At 41.0% G+C, this 22,270-nt stretch overlaps 2 long non-coding RNA genes across 4 annotated transcripts in view; both read left to right on the top strand.

The window, feature by feature from the left end:
- The window catches only part of LOC119501462, a 117,904-nt gene that overhangs the window by 43,329 nt on the left and 52,305 nt on the right, over positions 1 to 22,270 (top strand). The gene's annotated exons all lie outside the window — the stretch shown is intronic.
- Positions 6,398 to 16,225, top strand: LOC119501463. 2 transcript variants are annotated; one of them, XR_005209831.1, is made up of 4 exons: positions 6,398 to 6,548; positions 6,820 to 6,952; positions 14,795 to 14,936; positions 16,009 to 16,225. It is a non-coding gene; the product is annotated as an uncharacterized LOC119501463 (long non-coding RNA). The 2 variants fall into 2 exon arrangements; XR_005209830.1 differs by lacking the exons at positions 14,795 to 14,936; positions 16,009 to 16,225 and adding an exon at positions 8,509 to 8,631.

Here is a 22,270-nt window from a genome sequence, read left to right as displayed (position 1 = left end):
TTATGGGTCGTGTCTAGAAGGTAACCCGCAAATTGCGAAATCTGAGCTGAGATCTGCAAAAACTTGCAAAAACTCGCTGCCCGACGTCTTATCCTAACTTTAACTATTCGAGATCAGTGCCTAACCGTGACCATCTCGCAAGAGTTTCCCCAACTTCCAGGTTCCTTTCTAGACACTACCAATATTTAGGGGTGTAATTATAAATCAATCTGGATCGATATATTGCTTCAATGATCAATGATTCAATATCATCGATGCTGAGTAATGATATCGATACATATCATCTTTAAGGTTCGCCTTCATTTTAAAATTTTCACTTTATATTTCTTCTTTTTATTAAAAAGAATAGATTGTTTTTCACATTTAAATGTCTGGAAGAACTCCGTAATAAAATTGTCAAATCATATTTTAGTTGCTTTTTGTGAGATGATATAAATGTAACTGATTGCGTTAAATAGTCACATGATATCATCTCATATTGTTCCCAGTCCCCTGAATTGAATTAAATCAAAATGCTATCGTGGCAAACTTTGTGATATCAGCAAATATCGTACCATTGTCCAAAGAATCAATATAATATCGTATTGTGATGAAACTTGTGATTTACCCCCCTATTAATATTGAATATTGGGACGTTTCAAAAAGGATTTTTGGGTTCTTTCTTGTTTCTTGAGTGATAATACATACAGTAGTACTCCAATGTGTCACAATACAGAATATAACAGGCTTGGCCTTTCCATTATTTTTCAATATCAGGACACCTTGTTATCCGACATCATTTAAATCTCACCTCAGTAACAGCAAGTGAAGTAGCTGACTTACAATTTAAAAAAATGTATATCACAAGCTGGAATGTCTTTGTGGCCATCTGATGTCTGACTGCATTTCCTCTGAAATCCTTGTATATTTGTGAAGGAGGAAAGTCTGGCAAAGGATTAGGGGAGAACAGCAAACTGCCAAAATCTGCACAGCCTGTCAGAGTTTGGAAAAGAAAGAGACAGGAGAGGAAAAAATGTCAAGAAGGAGACTGCAAATGAGGCTTGTTTCAATAACGGGATCGATGGGGATGCAGGAAAAGATGTTGTGTGCATCGATGATAAGTGTCCACGGGCAAACACGGGAGGGTAGGTTATATGGGGGGGATATACAGGATGTGTGCGTTGGGGGTGGATGTTGAGAAGATAGTGTGAGAGAAATGAAGGTAGCGAGTGTAGCCCACGGGAGGCTGTACAGATAGTTTTTTGACTAGTTTTCCAAAGCACTGGTTGTTTAAGAGGCTTGGAAATGATGTTTCTAATGAAGAGGAGGCTGTTGCCTGACTAGAGAACAGACAACTAGGGCTGTCCTGGACTAAAGAAGTTCTTAGTCGACTAATGATGAGTTGATTTTAGAGCTGCAACAATTAATCGAATAGTTGTCAACTATTAAATTAACTATTTTGATAATCGATTAATTTTTTTGAGTAATGTTTAGCTGGACCTCAGAGGAATGCAAATGCGTGACTGACTGAGTGATGAAGTTACACGATTGGTCGGCTCAGTGTTGGAGTTTCGTCATTGGCCAAGTCATTCAGCATGAAAAACAACTAATCATCTAAAGATATCTTAGTCGACTAAGACCAAAACGACTGATTACTCGACTTATTGACGAAGAGTGGGCAGCCCTAGCAATAACACATTAAAAACAAATCAGATTTGGATATGTGTTGTATTTGTATCACATTCCTATCTGAAGCCTTGATGATTTTCATCATTCATGGCGTCTATATTTAGTGGAGGAATCTCCACAGGCTTGGTAATTATTTTTACGCTGTTGCCCCTTGTGTTATTCAGTTCCCTAGCCCGGACCTTTTGCAGGAAGATGTGATTGTTGGGGACAGCCCTTCAGCAGTTGTCCATGTCACAGGGTCTTGTGGGGGATGCACTTTTCACCGCAAGACCCATCATGGCAGACCCAACAACTGTAGTCGCTCTATTTATGATAACCTTCACTCCAGATGTATATTATTTATTTGCACTTGAGTGTGTACACACGCCACAGCCTATTTCATACATGCATACGTTGAAGCGGAGCCTTGTGAAAGAGAAAACAGCCAGGTATATCCCCAGCCTTGATGTTACTCAGTGCCTTTTGTTCGAGCTTCCAGCTCATATAACAATGGCTTACTGTAGGCTGTGTGATTCATCTGCAGGCTGGGAGAACAAAGAATTCCTGTCACCTGTTATAGCACCTTTTTGAATTAATTTTATAATGATTGAAGCCAGAGGACTTTCACTATATATAGTGCATGTAAGGACATAGGCTGTGGGACAATGAGAGATATATATATATATTTAAAGGAGAAATAGTGCAGATATTCAGACATCTCTTGATAGCTGTCACTGCATGTTTATCAGTGTGTACTGATGTGTTCACACTGACAATAAGACAGATTAGTTGCCACAGTGGCAAGCTTTTTTCCTCCCTTTTTTGAATGCTGATGGCAGCAGGACGAGATCTCTACAATGTTTCTCACTGCTTGCCATGCTGTGTTAAAAATAGTCCCACAAAGGGTGACACTGAGTCATCGCGGCATGTCATTTTTGGGATCTTTGGGCTCTACGCTGAGAAACGTCTCCAACCCTCCTGTCTTCTCATCAATAGAGAGGAGAGAAATGTTGTTTGTCATCATTGTCCACCTGGCTCATGTACTTGCCATGTGGTCATTTTGCATCGCTGCAAATGCAGGTGAAAGAATACAGATGTTCATGTTGGAACAACATTAAAAATCCGAGCCATTTCAGGGCTTTCAGGTGTGGGAAAACACAAATTTAATGCTGTATACTGTTAGATCTGGGCGTGAGGGTCACTAGATCGGGTGCAATATACACAGATTCTTATAGGTACAGTGTGTAGGATTTGGTGACATCTAGTGGTGTGGTTGCAGATTGCAACCAACTGAAATACCCCAACGAACTCCTCCCTTTCCAAGTGGTAACGTGAGCCGCCGGGAAGTCAGACGGCAGTGTCGATACCACAGTTTTGCACTCTGCGGCTCACGTTACCGCAGTTTCACAAACGTGTCGGAGAGCCAGTGTTTGGTTTGTCCATTCTGGGCTACTGTAGAAACATTGTGGAGCAACATGGCGGACTCTGTTAAGTGGACCCGCTCCCTATGTAGATATGAAGGGCTCGTTCTAAGCTAACGAAAACACAACAATTCTTAGTTTCAGGTGATTATACATGAAAACATAGTAATGAATATTTATTCCATTTCTGCTAACAGATCCCCCGAAATGTTACACTCTGGTAGAGCTGCAACCAACGATTATTTTCATTGTTGATTATTTTCTCGATTAATCGATTAGTTGTTTGGTCTATAAAATGGTGAAAAATCATTCAATCCAAATCGTTTTGTCCACAACTCAAAGATATTCAGTTTACTGTCACAGAGGAGTAAAGAAACCAGAACATATTCACATTTAAGAAGCTGGAATCAGAGAATTTTGACTTTTTTTTCCTTAAACAATTACTCAAATCGATTATCAAAATAGTTGTCGATTAATTCAATAGTTGACAACTAATCGATTAATCGTTGCAGCTCTAGACACCGGCCGTTTAAAGAAAAAGTGAGTAGTTTCTATTTTGTGTCATTATTTTTGTTGAGTGCGGATATTACACATAATTACAAACATATTTCCCAGAAACATTTCCAACACTTCCTACATTTCCCCACTGGCTTTTTATCGCAAAGACCGTGTTGTTGTCTCCAGGTAATGATTTTCTGATAGTGACGTGCTAATGTAGCTTCAAACTGTTGCATCTGTTTTGTGCTGTTGATAATTGGTGATGGTAATTGCCTATTCCGTAGGAGTAGAGGCTTTTTAGCAACACTGCCCGAAGAGGTAACACCCCCATCCTTTAAGGTAATGTTTGCTAAATGAAGATGGAGATGGCAAAAGGCTCTAACAAGCCCCTCACCCAGAGGTCCTCTCCTCTCCGTCTACTGTCTGCACTGGGGCTCTTGAGCACGTTGTTCACACCGAGGCACATCCATCTTCTTTTTATCCCAAATTACTCGCCGTCTTTGATTCTCACTCCCCGTGTAAATGAAGTGGGTGTGAGAGGGCGGGAAAGCGGTGGGCTGATGGATCTTATTAGAGGTGTTGCATTGATAATCAGTGGAGGGACAACAAGATATGGAGGTGAGAGAGGAGGTGAGAGAGGGAGAACAATAGCTGTGTCTCTATTCACAGTGGCAAGGTGCCCTTGAGAGGAAGGAGACAGAGAAAGACGGAGAGAGGACGAGAAAAGAGATGGAGGAGAAATGTTGAGCTGTCGCAAATGTAGCTGTGATGTCACTTTGGTTTATCTCCATCAGTGCGTCTGACTGTCCAGAGAGGCAGCGCCACATGTGTGAGCTGAGTGAAACTCCATGTTTACGAAGGGATAAACGTTTGTAGCACTCTCCCTCCCTCTCTCTCGCCTGCATTTCCCTCCCCAGCCGTCCTGCGGCCCTCCATTTAGAAAGTGAGAAAGTACACATCTTTATTTATAAATCATGGAACTCCCATATCTTCCACTTGGCTTGTTTGGTTACAATAACCACACTATTATTCATTTCCCTTTTCCCGTATTCCCTCTGGGCTTGTCAGTCACTACTGAGGAGAGGATGTGTTTTTCTGTATTGTCTTGTTTACATTGAATAGTGTGCATGAAAGCAGTTCACACCGTCAACTATGACAAACATCTACACGTCTCTGCCTATTTTTTTTTTTACATTGTACCCTGTTCAGTCAGTAGCACTGCAGGTTATGCTTCATTACATACAATGAACAGAGCAGCACTTTGACAAGGGACCGGTTGCTTGGAGGGGACAGGCTGTCTGTCATCCCTCAATAGGATCATCTCCACCTGCTTATGTGTTTGGCCTGAAGGAAGAGTAAAGGATGAAAGGCAGGTGCATGCCCATATGATGACAGGGAGGACTAAGAAGATGCTTTTTTTATCTTTTGAGAAAGCCATACAGTATGTTGAGGGAGTGGATTTGATTTGAATCTCCATATCAAGGCAATAAGGTCAGGTGCTTCATATTTTTCTGGACTTTTTGCATTTTAGAGTTCACATATCACGGCCCTAAGTCAATGTTTCTCAACCTTTTTCGTGCCAAGGACCCCAAAATTGATACACATTAGGTCACGGACCCCCTTTTGATAAGATTTTCTTCAGGGACCTCCTCCATCTTAAAACATTTTGGATGTTAAATATGATTTATATAGTTGTCAGCTACAGTTGAAGAGATAACCAAGGAGGAAGTGAAATCTAAGATCAGAATAGTCACTCTTATGACTCTTACTCACATTGTTTGGGTTCACGTCTATAGAGAATTCAATTGTGAAAAATAAACTGTTCCTCACTTTTCTGGGGAACCCCCTGAGACTCCGTCAAGGACCCCTGGTGGAGAACTACTGCTTTAAGGTATTAAAAAGTCCTTAATATTCATTCACAAAGGTCTTGAATATTTTTTCTTGCCGGAGCAGACAGTAACAAAGATACAACTTTTTATTGCATGTGGTTTTGCGGGCTGTCGGGAGACGTTATACACGTATAAACTACAGCTGATACTTGTGTGATGGTTGCATGCAGGAAGATGTTTATTCCTTTTTTGTGCAGTTTCAGTGTTTGAGCAGACCTGTAGTAAACATTCGCTGCCTTGAAATGGGGTCGTGTTTTTCGTGTTCATGAGAAGAATCCATATATCTTTTGTTATTCACGACGATTCATTGTGTGCACGTCTTCCCATGTTGTAAACACAAGCTCACGAGTTTTATTTGAAGGCAGCATCTCTCAGAATAGCTAAACTCATCAACTAGCAAAAACTTAAATTAACTTATTTAGTCATTCCTTAATCAATCCATCAATTGTATGTCATTTATCTGGGTACAGGTCAGGTCAATTGATTCATTCATTACTAGGAATTATAGTTGAGAAGTACTGGCAAAAAGGTGATATGAATGTCAATAAATAGATTTACTTAATAGGTAATTAACTAATATTCCCTACGAGTTTTCCATCCTTATTTGACCAATATGACCGTGAAACAGGTCTTGAATTGCATTCTATGTTTTATTAAAAAGTCGTCAATTTCATTTTGTGAACACTGCAGAAACCCTGTTACACATATCTTTAAATTGACTACTTAAAAAAACAAATCTAAATAGAAATATTCAGTATTTTCCTGGCAATTTTTTCTTGGTCTGGAGAAGGCTTTGAAACATTTCTTGTACACTTTCATGCAAAATGTACAGAAAATATAAACGTATGAGAATTAACTGTTGATAAAATAAAAAAATAAATATTAATTTGTCGGGTATGCACTCATGACCTCCTGTATTTTTTAAATCCTGGTTACAGTCCTGGAAGTGAGCGTACTTGTGTGGCGGCCACCCCTCTCGTCTCACTGTGGTGTGAACACGCTCTCATGAGGCTAACTTTTCAGAGTTGGGGAGTTCAGTCGAGGTGATGTGGGATCAGGGAGGAAGGAGAAGCATTTGGTGCTTGTACAGAAGGTATTATACACACCCTGGTACACTGCATGCTAGAGGAAACACACTGAGCCTATGAGCTTGGCTTTATTAGATCCGGGCATAAAGCGATGCCGGTTACAGCTGGCACGCAGACTTTATGTAATCACACAGCCTGAGACAGTCAAGCAACTACAAACACACACATACACTCTCAAAAATACATATACATCTAAACCTGCATATTTCTTATTGCAGTTACTGTGGGATGAAAACCGTGTGTCTGAAAGTTTGGTGATTTAATATGTTTTTACAGTCCGTGTTGACCATCAGATGATTCTTCAACCTGATAGGCTGATAAAATCCTTTCAATATCCATTTGATGACGTCACAAAATCAGTTTTCATCCAGTTAAAACGTCGTTCTGAGCACCTGGAGAGATCTCTGAGGTAATTTACATATCATAATAATACTTATAATACTGCTGTGGAAACAAATAACACTGTACGTTATTATGTGAAACTGGTGGTCATATATTTGCTAAGGTGGTCACAAGCAGCAGCTGTTAAAGGGACAGTTCACCCCAAAATCAAAAATACTTATTTTTCCTCTTACCTTGGCTTGTGGTGATAGAAGAGACAGAAAAATTCATGTCTCTCTCCAGAAATCGTGACCCGGTTACTCAAGATAATCCACAGATCTTGTTGTGAGAAGTTTCATGTAGGAACTATTTTCTTTCTACCAAACTACACCCACCAGTCGTATCACTGCGCAGAAGGAAGCGTGCATCTACTCAGAGACGAGGGGCTCGTGCTCGTGACAGCGTAAGATGTAAACATTAATGGCGTCCTCCTCGTCTGAGCTGTAGCGTTACCTAGCTCAGGTGAGCTAGCAGTATACAAGCACAAGCCTCTCGGATTATCTTGAATAACCAGGTCATGATTTCTGGAAAGAGACATGTTTTTTTGGCGCTTTGAGCCCCTAAAGCCGAATGCCATCTAGTTCCATTATATTGGAGAGAAGGCAGAGATCTCTACGGCCGATATATCTCCAACCAGGACTGGAACTTCCTCATTTTAGGGGCTTGGCCACTTGGCCTTTTTGAGGGCACAAAGGCCAAATATCAGGGCAGCAAGATCATCAAATAAAACAATGATGTTAAGTCCGCAGAAATAATGAATTAAGGGCTAAGGAGGATTTTATTTTTAATATATAATATAACTATCAGTGAAATAAATAAATAAATAAATTCATTAAAAAAGCTGTTTATTTCACAAAATCATTTAGTAGTATTTACAAATTACTAATATTTGTAAGTAGTTTATTGTTGTTATTTCCTACTTTGTTGTGTTGTAGCCTACGGACAAAGTTAATACCGTTAAAAGTCCTGTTGTCAACATGGATCAAAGAGTTGTGGCTGTGTTTTAGTTGTTAAAAACACATTCATTCTATTATTATGATCATTTCGCATTTCTTCTCCTACTTGAAATACTAGTGAGGGGGTGAATCCCCTCAACCAGCAAAGGAGACATCACAAAGCGCCTCCGTTAAAAATGGACTAGGTGCGAAACACGCTGCAGTGCGTCTGGTGGAATCTCACAAGCATTGTCTAGAGCCGCGATCAGCTCCGGCAACCGCATCGCAGCAGAAGCACAGCACAGCTGCGCCTGGTGTGAAACTGTTGTCATAAATAGCCCGGTTTTCCAGCGGTTCATACCAGAATCAAAATCAAACCCACTACTGGTTATGTGCACATCATTTCAGAGACAGAGGACGGCCCCTCTGTCGTGTATTTTTTGATTTTGGGGTAAACTGTCCCTTTATTCTACACAATGTGAAACACTCCCACTTCTGCTGCAGACAGTCAATATGGAAAGTGAAAGAATTATGATTACAATTTATCCTGAGGGCGACAGGAATGTGTGGCATTCCAGACAATATTTAATGGTCGGTATATTTCACTCTAAGCCTCAAATGATTCATGGTCAGCTCCTTAAACCCGTAGACCACCAGAACACCCCTGACGCCACATCGAGAGAGAGAGCATGAGGGTCTTGGTCTCATGCATGGAGGATGTTGTAGTTATAGACAACAACAACAAGGAAAAGTGCACAACATTAAAGTTTCTCTCACATCATACATCTGTGTGCTATATCTCACAGGCCCCAATATAACAGTGTTTTCTCTCAGTAAATTACACATGAAAACGCGAGGTCATCTTATATTCGCGGACTACACATAAATGTCATTACGTATTTAACACTATTTCACAGTGTGTCTCTCTGACGGCTGCTATCTGTGTCTCTGTAGCGCTGCCTCCCCCTGCCTCTCTCTCTTCTCTTCTCTTTCTCTCTATTGTTTTATTCTCTCCTCTAGAGGAGATCAGAATAGCAGAAGTCATGAGGGAGTCATTACCTGAATTTAACTCGACCGGCTGCTTCCATTATTGTAGTTACTTAAAATGCTAATCCACTGGTTAATGCTGATTCGCTTGAGATTGTAACATTAGAAACACCAGGAGTATATGTTATAAATTGGAAAATATAATTTTCTTTTATAGCTTTATTTAATGTGATCTCTTATATTTCAAATTCTTTATACAAAAGCAGGCGCTGCAAAATATTATTGTCTTGTGTTGGTTCCAAAACTGTATGCTACATGCTTTTTTGACAGTGTTGGATTGCATCCTTGTCATCATTTAATGATCTGTTTACACTTTTTGACAAGAAGTCGTTCATCAAGAATACATTTTGTCTCACGGAGACAAAGACAAAGAGAGCTCCTTCAGAACTTATTACCAAATCAAGGCATAATGAGTGTTCTTGGCTGAAGATCATGCTGTTAGGGTGCAGCAATTAATGTCATTTAGTTTTTTACATTTGAAAATATAGCTTTTTCATCACCAGCATTTCTTCTTAAGGCTGGACCACACTAAAATAATTTTCAAATCTTAACAGATGTTGAAAATGTGAGAGACTCCACACATAACAACATGTTGAATATAACAGTTTTGTTCCTATAGTGTGCGGTGAGCAACGATTTGGCCAAAACAGCACAACACACACTTACAGAATCCATTCACGAACAACAAGAGTCCTGACTAAAAAAATGGAAATCTCGTAAAGTATCTCGCGATCAAACGTGACTTTAGTGTAAACAAACGTGGCGGACGACGGACAAGAAGAATTGGCGATGTTAGTTTTGGCACTACTTTGTACTGAAAATTGAGGAAGGATGGATGAAGTCATGGAGACACGCTAAATAAACACTTGCGTTGTTGCCACAAGTTAACAAGTTTGTCCTCCATTTCTGTGGTCCATATTCCTACTACTTTATGCTTCACATTTTGCATTAGCTCATGCATTAGCCACAGCCGTTTTGTGTGCTTCCCCACACACAAGAGGATATCCGATCGTAAATATTGAACATGTTCAATATTTATGATTTGAAATCAGTGCGACCAGGATGGACTTCTGAGCCAATCGGGGAATGTAAAAAACACTCTTAACATACCTCAAACCACAGGAATATCTGGAAAGATAATCTTTAGATCCATCAAAAAATCGGGGCTTTGCTGACGATTGCTTGGAGTGGGGAATGTGGCCCAAAATCAAATCAATAATTCTTGTGTAGTCGCTATCAGTTATAGTTCTCTTGTTTCTGTCGAGGCTTTTTGTGTATGTCAAGCGTAAGAAATAAAAATTGTCCATGCATTTTGTTTCTGCAGGTTAAGCGTTGATGCTATACGAAGGGTCTGTACCTTTGAAATAATGGAGCAAAATGTCATCTGGTCTGTTTGATTAGAATAACGGAGGCGCAGATTGTGAGCATTTGCCATTTTCTCCCTCTCATCTTGGATTCTAATTACAGAATGATGCAGCAGATAAGTCAAGGGCACTTAAATATCTATTTCAGTTGATTAATGGGCCTTGTGACATTTGTGTGAAGTTTATAGTCAAGAATATCTTCTAACGTTGGCGGATGAAAATGTGCAGGCCGATTGATCGCGCTCATTGATTTTTATCCGAGCCGTTCCTCGACGTTTCCACAAGTTGCCCATTAACTGAAATGTGTGAGCATATGTGTTTCTGCCGAGTGTGACTGCGAGTTTTCTTTTCCGAGGAAATAAAAAAAAAACACAGCCCCTCCTGAGTCGGTGGAGCGTGATGCATGTGTACGGCAGCAAGTTGTGTCTCTGCGCTGACACAAATGCTACGACACCCTGCTCTGCAAATGTCAGTCCCATCCAATTAAATGGTTGAGTGATGCCATTGCCCACAAGGGGATCCCACCAACAAAGTTCTCTGTTTGTTATCAGCTTTGTTTCCTGTTTTTCTATCTTTTCCGGAGACACTTCATGGACGAGAGTGTTGTTCGTACACGCCCCCTACAGTACACTCGCTGACCGTTACAGTACCATGTTTCATGCTCTGGCAGCCCCATGCTGTTTCTGTGATTCTCCTGGGTCATGTCTGTGCTTGTTATTCATTTGCAAGCAGTTTTGACCACCTACGCATTGGCTATATTTACAACAATGTCAGTCTGTAGTCTGCGGTGTTGACTTCACTTTGATTACTGGTTTCTCTACTTGCTGTCAAGCACCCACATTATCCTGCTATGCGCTGCTCGGTCGCAGTGATGAAATTCATCCCTGCTGTTCAAGAGCAACATACGGTAATAGATTTTAGTCCCCGCTGCCCGATGATAAATTAGTGAACATTGCACACACAGTTATTTTCCATTACTATTTCTATGCTGTGTTTGTATGTACCCAATAAAAACACAGCTGTTACTGTGATCTTGTGTTGCCTTGGAGATTGAGCTAAAAATTAGCCTGAAAGAGAACAACAGACATTAATAAAACATTGGAATTATTCTGGAGGCTATATAACATGATGGAAAAAATACTACAAACCTGCTCATGTACGCACATATTGTGAGGGCGCTCTGGGAAACCACGAGGTGGCAGCGTCATCACGGTAAACAGTAACTGCCTGCCAGTGGAGATATGAATAGAGCACAGAATTATAACAACATTTGCAATATAAATAAAAATGCTTTCACTTTCTCAATCTGTTTTGGCCATTGTTCCCCTCAGTGGGCTGAAAAGTGAAGCCAATGCTGAAGTGCCTTAAACTTGCATTCTTTCTAACAGCCAGCAGGGGGCGACTCCTCTGGTTGCAGAAAGAAGTCTGATTGTATAGAAGTCTATGAGAAAATGACCCTACTTCTCACTTGATTTATTACCTCAGTAAACATTGTAAACATGAGTTTATGGTCTCAATCTCTAGTTTCAAGTCTTCTTCAATACAACATGATGTTCATTTAGTAAATTATGGTCCCATTTAGAGTCAAATAAACCATAAAGCAGGGGATGCTTTAGGGCGTGGCTTGTGATTGACAGGTCGCTACCACGGCGTTGTACAGTCTGGGAGTTGTCCGTGTTTTCGTCTTAGAACTTTAACCCTTTCACAGTGTGTTTTCAGTTCCTGAAAGTTAATTGTAACATTTTTGTCGCCTAAAAATGTCTTATTCAGCTTTCGGTTGTGCTTAGCTCCACCCTCTCGTGTCACTTCTGGTTGCAAAAAACAAGATGCCGACGGCCAAAATGCAGGCTTCAAAACGGCAGTCCACAAACCAATGGGCGACACATCAAATACCGCCGCTTGGTCAGTGCCCCAGTCGGTGGTATTTGACGAGTTGGGAGTGAGAACGGGTCGCAATGGGGGGCGTCACGGTGACTACGTCCACTTCTTATATACAGTCTATGGTTCCCTTTTAACGATTGCCACTCCCTGTGATAGACATACATTGGAATATCTTTCTGAAGACATTTAGAAATCTTTCACATGATAAAACTTGATGTTATATATTATCACCGCTAGCCTGGTATGTGTATAAACGCCCTAAAAGCCAGGTCAGTTACATGGACGTCTCAGAGCACATACTGGATCCTCTGATATTCACAAGGAAAAATAATTTCACATAGACTACAAACCATAATGTATTTGTTCTTGGCTGGCTGTCAAAGCAAAGAGGGGTTATTGGCTGAGGAGGAACGTGTGCTTGTGTAAATCCCTCCTTACCCGCCACAGCCATTTCCTCATATTAATTAAGCCAACTTACAAACCTGCTGCTTCTAGTAACTCTGCCAATCTGCCACTCTAACAACAAGAAGATAAGGCGTAGGAGAAATGTGCCGGCTTTCTCTGTGTCTTACGAGGGAAGTTCTTAATTGGTGAACTTACATGAATGATACCATAAGGTGCTGCTTGGATCTGCGGGCAGATTGTACAGATGCTAGGCCCGGTCTTGCCCTTTTCTGTTGGAGGAGGATACACGTTTTACACCCTCACTAAACTCATTAGCCAAAGTCCTTCACACTTGTGGATGAAGAAACTCTGCAGGAAAATGATTGGAGCTCCGTGTTGAACTGTTTCCTACACTGGGCTCGGTTTACTCTCCATTTAATCCCTGTGAAGGTAATACTTAGAAATAGATTCAGATAGTCGTTAAAAAGGGACAGGTCTTTATGGCGGTTTTTAGAGTCCCTAAAAGGAATCTGATGTTCATTCCAGTATGTTAACAGTCCCACTCTCTAAAGGCAGCTCCTGCGAAAGGCTGAACGCTACATTACAGGGAAATGTTTGGGAGAGGGGCTTCTCTGTGGGTCAGCGGGTAATGCCAAGAAAATGTTCAGAGTTTGACATTTATTCAGGGCTTGACTTCCATCTGCTCTAAGTACTCTCTGTGATAGGGAAGCTGTGTGTTTGTAGAGTATTTTACAACGTGTTCAAACGCAGCCAATCATAATCAAGGACCGGAACAATCCTTTTTATAAATAAAAACATTTTTACATGTGGGGAAAAATATACAAATAGAGGTTTTAATATCTGAAATAATATAGTTCATATATGAAAACCTGTGTATTGATATTTGTGTCCAACCTTTTGTTATAACCAGTGGGCAACCTCCGGGTCTGAAAAGTGATGCGGATGGTGCAACAGTTAATAGGATAGCTTTCTCCATATTTGGATCTGAATAAGCATGTTAGACAGGAACTCTTTAGATAAGTCTTATGTTTCGTGTTTACCATAGCCAATGCATTATTGCACTGATTTCTAATTATTGGAGAGAGTCTTTGACTGTCAAGATATCATGATCCCACTCTTCATGCCCCAAAAACTACACAGCAGGGGCAAACAATTTTCTTCCCTCTACTAGTTAGCCCAGATAAATTATCATTATCATCTGTCCACCTCTTTCTATTCCTGTAGGTTCATTTGTTATTCATGGTGTACATTATTTGTATAGGAGGAGGTTTAAAGACAAATATATACAACAGATATATATGTGTGTGTGTATAAATGTGTATTTATGACCTTATATGCTCTGGTTCCCCCTCGTTGCCCTAAAATTGTCTTTTCGATGATGTTTCAGATGTTTTGGGGCCCGAGCTCATCATGACCAATGTGTCCATGTGTGAAAACATTAGGTTGAAGTTCCTGATGTGTTTGAAGGAAACCACATTAGGTCTGACTTCAAGATTAAAAAGCAATGACTTGTACAACAAGCTGAAGTAGACAAATGCAGCGAGTCCCTGAGGGGTTAAGACGTGTCAGTCAACTGTCTGTCTGTGCCTCAGCCTCCAGCCTTTCCTATCCTTTATCTGCTCGCCTCCCTTCAAAGTGTCAAGTCAGTAAAAAGTTGCTTTAGACAGTTGAGAGTTTACTGAGTGAGTAGTTGTAGCCTAAGGAAGATTTATTAAATGGTAGTCTTTATTCTCCTCCAAAATCGTATGCGACAGAAGAGAATAAAGAAAACAAAATTGAGAATGAAAACAGTGTTCATTGAGTTATGTTAGCCTGTCCATATCTGATAATTGATGAGGGAATGCTGCGATAAGGATAAACAATTTAAGTATCGATGGATGAAGAGATGATGTAGAAATAATCGTCATATGTTTGAGCATCTCCTTTGCAGATACTGGTTCTACTGTATTGCAGAAGCTTTAACATATATATTTATTTTAGCATATTATGATTTTCTTATCACACAGAAATGTATTGACAATATCACCAACCATCAGTGTCTGCTGTTGTCAATAGGATATCAATAAATAGCAAGCAAGGAATGGCACATTTCTGATTTGATATTTGCGGAGGCAAAGATGCTCTGTAACAAAGATGACGCATTACAAGCTCCACCAACAGGTTTGAAAAACACTTCCTATACAGATACAGGAAAATGACTCTCAGTGCGGCCTCTCCTTTCTGAATTGTCTCTGGCAGGTAGTCACAGAGCCCAATCTGCCGCTGAATTGAGAAACTGACGATGTTTAAAGGGACAGCCGGCATGGCGGGACTACACGCGCACACACACTAGACGCCGACGCTGTTGTGTTACACGTCACGCCGCCATAAGTGAGACCCGGTGAGTCTGCGACTTGCTGCAAAACGGTTTATAGGCAAGTTTATATAGAAGTTGTCCGCTCGAGCCCGCTAGCGGGTATTTTTTCCTACTGTGGCGAAAGCATGACCCGTTCTACTCCTCCTCTGATTGGCTTAATATGATATTCTTACCCTAACCCAACCAATCTCACGGTCGTGTCTAGAAGGTAACACGCAAATTGCGAAACTCTCGTGAGGTGGTTAAGGTAAGGCAATGACCGTGAATAGTTAAGGTTAGAAGAGATTGTCGGGCAGCAAATCTCACGTGTTTTTGAATTTGCGTGTTACCTTCTAGACACGACCGTGACCAGGATTCATAATTTAGCAGCCTGCTACGTTCTTTGCAATGGTACACATAAAATTGTCCGCCGCTCTGACCATCCTGCTATTTTGATTTGAATGGGAATGTCCGTTCACCTCCTATTTCTGTAGTTTAATCAATTTCAAATTGTATAAATTAATTTCATATCAGTCCAAACATTACATTTACTGAATCTGACAAATAGTTACCAGAGCATGAAAAGGCCCCTCATTTAACAAGTTCAGCTAAACCAAGGGAGCATAGGTCCTTTCAGCCTCTCTGTGTGGCCTCGTCTGAAAGCTCAATAGATGTAAGTACTTGCTAAGTATCATCTATTTTTTGTGGAGCGTGTCCCTGGTCTTCTGTATGCAGTTATTTGTCCTCAGCCCCGAGTGCTCAAGCCTTTGAATTAAATTAAAACCTTGAACATTGATAATAGATGTTTGAAGCCGCTTGAGCAGCATGACATTGAGCTGTGAGTTATGTTAGTTAGTACTGTATCAAGGCAGGTGAGACCTTTGTTTGCATGCTCCATTTATTGTGAACATGCAAGACATGACGTTTATTAGTTTATAGCGGCAGCATCAAAAGTATTGAGGGAGTTGGGTGAAAACAGCTGGCAGGATATCACGTTATAGCATGAAACAATCCTATCTAATCAGCAGAGGAGTATCTGCGTTTTTGCCTCGTCTTCATCAGCACAGATTTTATGCAGCTGTCCCTGCAATTCTTTTCATGTTACACTCTGTTACAGAAATGCCTATTAGGCTTCAGAGGCTGTGCTGCTGCTTATCAAAGAGTTCAAAGTCTGAAATTGTTTATCATGGCGGGACATCACTTCTGATAGCGGCACTGTGTGGTTAGGGTGAGATCGGACGTCTGATAGGACAGCGGATAATGTAAATAAACCCACGGCGGCTACAGCACTCGGCTTGTTTGTTGTTTTTGCAAAAATGATGAAATGAGCATGAGAATCAAATCATCATGAAGCAGTTTGAGTTACTGCGCTAGTATGTGTCTGTGATCATTTGTTGGATTAAAGAAGTGAAAAGTGCATAACTCATGGCCGGCTAAAGCCACACTTTTGTCACATTTGTGTTTTACACTTGACGGCCTTGAACTCAGAATAGGAAGGCAGAATAACCGGGCTATAGGAGCCACTTAATTAAATAAATGCCTATAGCTTTTCTGCCGATTCACTGCACAATGTTTTTATCTTGTAAACAAGCAAAAGTTATTTTTACATTCAGTGTTACATTGCTTGAGGTCTAGCAAACGTGATGAATGCATTTCCTTCCTCATAAAACACTCATTGCTTCTACACTGATTAAACAGATGAGATGTAAATGAGCTTTAGAGGTTCTAGTAGGTGCATTTTGTTCCCTTTGGACAGAGCCGTGACATTAAAGATGACATCTAATGTAATACACGGCGAGAAAGCAAATGAGCATATTTCCCAAATGTCTTTTAAAGGTGTTAAATTAGTTACTTATTACGTTACAGCGCTACCTACTCAGGAACGTAACTTTTAGAGTATGTTTGCGTTACCAAAAATTAAAGCCCCTTTAGGATTCCTTGTGCATGTTGGTTATATTGTCCGTAGCCTACTATACACCAACCTCTTGAACCTATTGACTCTACCGTCATCACATAACCTCGTCTACGGCATCTGTAACTCTGCAGGCAGGAATGAGAGACACAATATCCCTTTTACAGCTCTTTACTATATCGAGTTAGCCAGCAAAGTTTTAGTTTTCTTGCCATGTTACGCATCATAGGGATTTTATTAATGATCTTACTAAAAGAAGGAGACTCTGCAGTTGATATTGGTAGCATCTCCTCCACCATGTAACCAGCTACAAGCTTGTTAATTTCCCTCTGAGTTAAAGCAACTCTCAACTCAACCTCTGAGTTGAAAACGTAACTAAATAACTGATTTGAATTGCAAAGTAACGAGTTACATTACTCATTACAACAAAAAAGTGGTAAAGATATAGTGGATTAATGGCATCCTGAGCAGAGAATGAAGTCACTCTCCCTCTGTGTGTGTTGTAATCCGAGCTTGTCTGTTTTTTGTCGACACAGACAGTCCATGTTAGTGCATGTGGGTCCCTGTATGTGTGCTCCACTGGCGAGCTAATCACCGCTGCTATGCACTGCACTCACATGGCGGTTACCGTCGATAACACCATCCCGACCCACGGCGTCGTCGCGGAAGCTCAACGCCCTCCCTCCTGGTTACCACTGTCGCATTTGTTTGCACTATTCGTGCTGTTAGCACCGTTAGCTGCTCGCCGTCGCCATGTTGAGAGCTGTGCGGAGGCAATCCCTCAATCATAGATATGCTCTGAATTTGGAATTTAGCACCTTTAATGTGTGACAGGCTGTGTTCCCAAATAATTTCCCAAAAAGCAAAGGGAACACATCTGTCGTTCAGTCGCGTCCATAATTCACTTAAGGTATCACGGGGCTAGGGGTGACATGGATACATTTCTTCAGTTTGCTATCTTTGCTTCTCAGGTATATAAAAGGCCAGTCGTGACATGGAGAAGCAAAGAGTGATCTCCGAGTGGAGGAGTAAGATAGTTGAAAGAAGGAAAAGATAGAGAAGGAGAGTGAAAGGAAGGAGCAAAGAGACGGGGAGACATGCCTTAGGTAATGGGAAAGCCTTCAAGTGAGACAGTAATCTGGGTAATATGTCAGGCTGCTCTCAGCTGGGGAGCTTGACGTTTTCCCAATTAAGCTTGGGTGCAAAGGCAGCTTTTTCCCTAATTGTTTAACATGTAGTTGAACGGGCGAGTTGCATGACCCCCACGCTCGCTCTGTAGATCACAGCGTGGTGATTGACACCGACGTCCCCCCGGGCTGTCTACACCATGAACTTCACCAGCCTCCAGTTCAGCACTTATACACATGTAAAGAAGAACCTGTGGGTGTTTAAAATGAGGAGCTGAGGAGGGATAATGAAGCTGTTATCAATACAGGAGGTTATCAGACATGAGTGGTTTCTTGAAGGAGTCCATTTATCTTCATTATGACTCTAAACATGTCATTCATAGATCCGTTACGCCCCTGTTATTGACCATATGGACCAATTCAAATAGACGGTGAGGAACCTGCCTTACCTGAGTTCTGCATTCAGGGTAATGAAACACTTCTCTTCATGTCTCTTCTGTCTTTTCCTTTAAATCCAGCATTGCGTTTAGCCATTGTTACCGAGGCTGTAGGGCTCAAAGAAGAGAAATGTCCAGTTTTGGTCAGTCTTCTGTCTTCAACAGAGTGCCTGATCACGGCTGAGTTTTACTGTGTTTGGCCAGCTTAATGAAACCTTGATTTCCCAAACTCCCTCTCTGTATGTTTCTTCTCTCATCATTCTGCCCAAAGTCTCTGTGCCTCAGCCAGTGCCAGGAGCTGCCATTTGGTTTTGTTTGTAGAGTGCTCAGAGTCAACTGAACCAACAAGCTGACTGATTAAAATGAAAACGGGCCCTCACTCTTGGCCCTCTATTTCTGTCTCTTGTTTTCTCTGCGCTCGACGGAGGGGGCCGCGCTACATACATTCTCCTCTCATGAATAACGGCGATAAACCTCAATATCTACAGCTCTGCCACTTGAAATCAAAACTTAATAAAATGTAAGAATTGTTTGGTTGTCAGAGTGCGGAGGCTTCTGTGTTTGGGGAATTTGAGCTCCAACGCTTCAGCCAAGATTTAGCTGCAGAAATGGGCATTACAGTTCAGACTCAAACATGCAGAAATCCTCATCTGTACACTTGATTATGCAATTGCTCTTTGGTTTTCCTCAAGTTAAGTATATAATAGCGTGTGATCAAAGAGGTGAAAATCGGTTCAAAGAAGCAGCTGACAAGAGGCTCCACACATTTCGGAGATAGTCAACGTGGTTTGAATTTTAGGTTATTAAATAAAATATATAAATCAGGAGAGACTAATATTTGGATACAACTACATCCAATTCATATCTCACAGTCAAATCAAAGTAATAAACCACTGTCTTCCTTATAAGTAATTTATAATAAAACAGATGTGACGTGACTTTTGTGTGTCTAAACTTCCCTCTGATGCCTGGACAAACAGCCGTATGGCATCAGCTGCTGAGGATTTTGCAGTGACATTTGGCTAAGTCTGTTGGACGGAGTAAAAAGACTGCAATTGGCCCGAGTGTGTATCACAATACAGAGCGCTTGATGAGTGATGTCAGTCTTTATCCACACCTGAGAACACACACGCACGAGTCAGTTTTAGCACAATGGCTGCAAAACAAAAGGTAATGTTTACATGTCATCGCTGATTAGACGTTCGTACTTCAGAGATTTAGGGTGCTTTCACACCTGTAGCTCGGTTCATTTGGTCTGAACCAGGGGAAGAAATGAACCAAGAGGAGTAAATATGAAGTTATACAGACTGACAGGTAACTCGTTGATTGGACAGTTTTTGGCGTCCTGCATCATCAGGACCCATGTGGGGAAATCAAGTTCCGGTGACTGACTTTATGCAGCACTTTAATGTGTATATTTATGTTCTCTGATTAATAACATTATTAGTATTATTAGACTGCAAATCAACCGCATAAAATGATGAATAATGGTAGAGACAGGACTGTACAAAAGCCCCCCCCTTCCCAGATGACTGGTGCGAAAGCATAGTGCATATTACTGTGGGACCGCTGTCACACACTTTTTATTGTGTCCATTTCAACAAATGCTCGCACACGCAGCCTGCGTTTTGGTTCACTTCCTGCAATTGAGTCAGATTATGTTCTCACTGCAATCAAACCGTACAAGGGTTTGTTTAGAAACGGTCTTGGACCGGTTGTTTTGATCCACACCAGAGTGCGATTATTGCATTCACAACTGAACTGCACCAGAGTTTGATTAAAACAGACTAAACATTGACGTGTGAAAGCGCCCTAAAAACCATAGACTCCATTGAGCACAGAACAGGATAGAAGGAGAGTTTGAAGGGAGAATGGTGAAAAAAACAAAAGTCAAATCTATATAATTTATAATAACGTCTAAAAATCGAGTCCAATGTCTATCTATAATGATCTCTTTGTTCTATTTTTACACAAGCGTCTCCCTCTAACAGGGCTTATAGCCACTCAGGTGCTCATGCTCAGACAGTCACAATGAGCCTCTTCAACCCTTCGGGGTTCTGACCTTATAAAAGGACAGCAGCCGCCCACTTTTCTTCGGTGACAGCCAACGATGCCGTGGATAGCTTCATCAGACCGCTCTGCAGAGTTCTCTGCTTCCTGCCACAGTCGACTGCACTGGCTGCTCCATGTGCAATGGTGCCGAGCACACCCCTGCTGGTGTCACACAACTTTCTCACTTACAAAGTTTTGTCACACTCAAAGGATATTTATCTCTGCTCTTTTCTCGTTGCCACCATATCCTATATTTATTACAGCACGTGTTTGTTGTAGACATTGTTTTATAGCGACTGGATGTAACGCTGTCACATTTAATCTGTGGTGTGCTGTCTAGTCAAAGATTTAGCGCCTGGAAAGCTGTTAGACTCAGCATGGCAGCAGTTTTTCTTGCACATACATGGCAGATGCAAATGAAAAGGTAATCAGGCCAACTACATCCCAGTTGCTCTGGATAAATGTTTTGCATTGAACGCTCTGCAGTACAGACTTTGTTTTCTTGATGTGAGGTTCAGTATATTTCAATAGAAATGTTGACCACTATTCATGTGTCATGACCTATTTTATAATGATATCATAATATGTCATGAAACACATGTTTTTAAATCCCTTGTATATTAATTTGCTGATAAAGATACCTGTCCTACTTTTAATTTAAGCTCCAAAGAGCACCAATATTGAGCCATTTTCTTCATTGCACGTCAGTGAGGGCTGCCTGTGCTCTTCCTCTAGCATACCTGTCTTCTCTACAATTTAATTTTTGCTTTACTTGCTTAGAGCTATCATTCACCATGATTATCTGCACAAAAAACGACATGTGTGCTGTAGGTTTGGGCTATTAAAGACATAACTAGATGTCACAGGAAGAGGTTGAAAATAAATGTGACAGAATAAATCATCATTTGTTCAGAAAACAGACAGGAATTATTTATTTTTCTTGTGAGTTTCAGAGTTTTATATAAGAAATGGACGTATTCACCGTGACATCACCCACTGGTTTGTGGACTGTGGTTTTTAAACCTGAAGTTCAGTATTTTGGGCATCACCATCTTAGTTTTTTGCAACCAGAAGTGACACGAGGGAGTGGAACTAAGGACAATCGAATGCTGAATAAGACATTTTTAGGTGACCAAAAAGGTTATAATTAACTTTCATTAACTGAAAACACACTGTGAAAGGGTTAAAGCTGTAAGATGAAAACATGGACAACTCCCAGACCGGACAACGCCGTGGTAGTGACCTGTCAATCACAAGGTAGCCACGCCCTAAAGCATACCCTGCTTTATGGTCTATTTGACTCTAAATGGGACCATAATTTACTAAATGAACATCATGCTGTATTGAAGAAGACTTGAAACTAGCGATTGAGACCATAAACTCATGTTTACAATGTTTACTGAGGTAATAAATCAAGTGAGAAGTAGGCTCATTTTCTCATAGACTTCTATACAGTCTGACTTCTTTCTGCAACCAGAGGAGTCGCCCCCTGCTGGCTATTAGAAATAATGCAAGTTTAAGGCACTTCAGCATTGGCTTCACTTTTCAGACCCGCCTGTCGCCTGGTTGTGATCAGGTCTTTTGTGAACAACATCCCACTGGTGAGTGTAATCGCCCCTCTCATTTTCTCTGAGGTCACCCGAGCATTTCTAACAGCAACATTTCATGATTGAAGTTTATTGATTTCAGTTGTATCGCCACAATCAGTGGATTTGTTTGTAAATCTGTGTGGCGTTCAACTTGTTCAACCAGGTCGACAGCGGAGCCGATTGAGACAACAAATATGGAGAAAGCTATCCTATTAACTGTCGCACCATTCCAAATTTACACAGTGCATCCCTTTTCTGTGAC

Source organism: Sebastes umbrosus, chromosome 14 (assembly GCF_015220745.1).
Source record: "Sebastes umbrosus isolate fSebUmb1 chromosome 14, fSebUmb1.pri, whole genome shotgun sequence".
NCBI classification, from domain to species: domain Eukaryota; kingdom Metazoa; phylum Chordata; class Actinopteri; order Perciformes; family Sebastidae; genus Sebastes; species Sebastes umbrosus.
The sequence above is the reverse complement of the archived record's forward strand: the minus strand, read 5'-3'. Positions and strand labels throughout refer to the sequence as shown.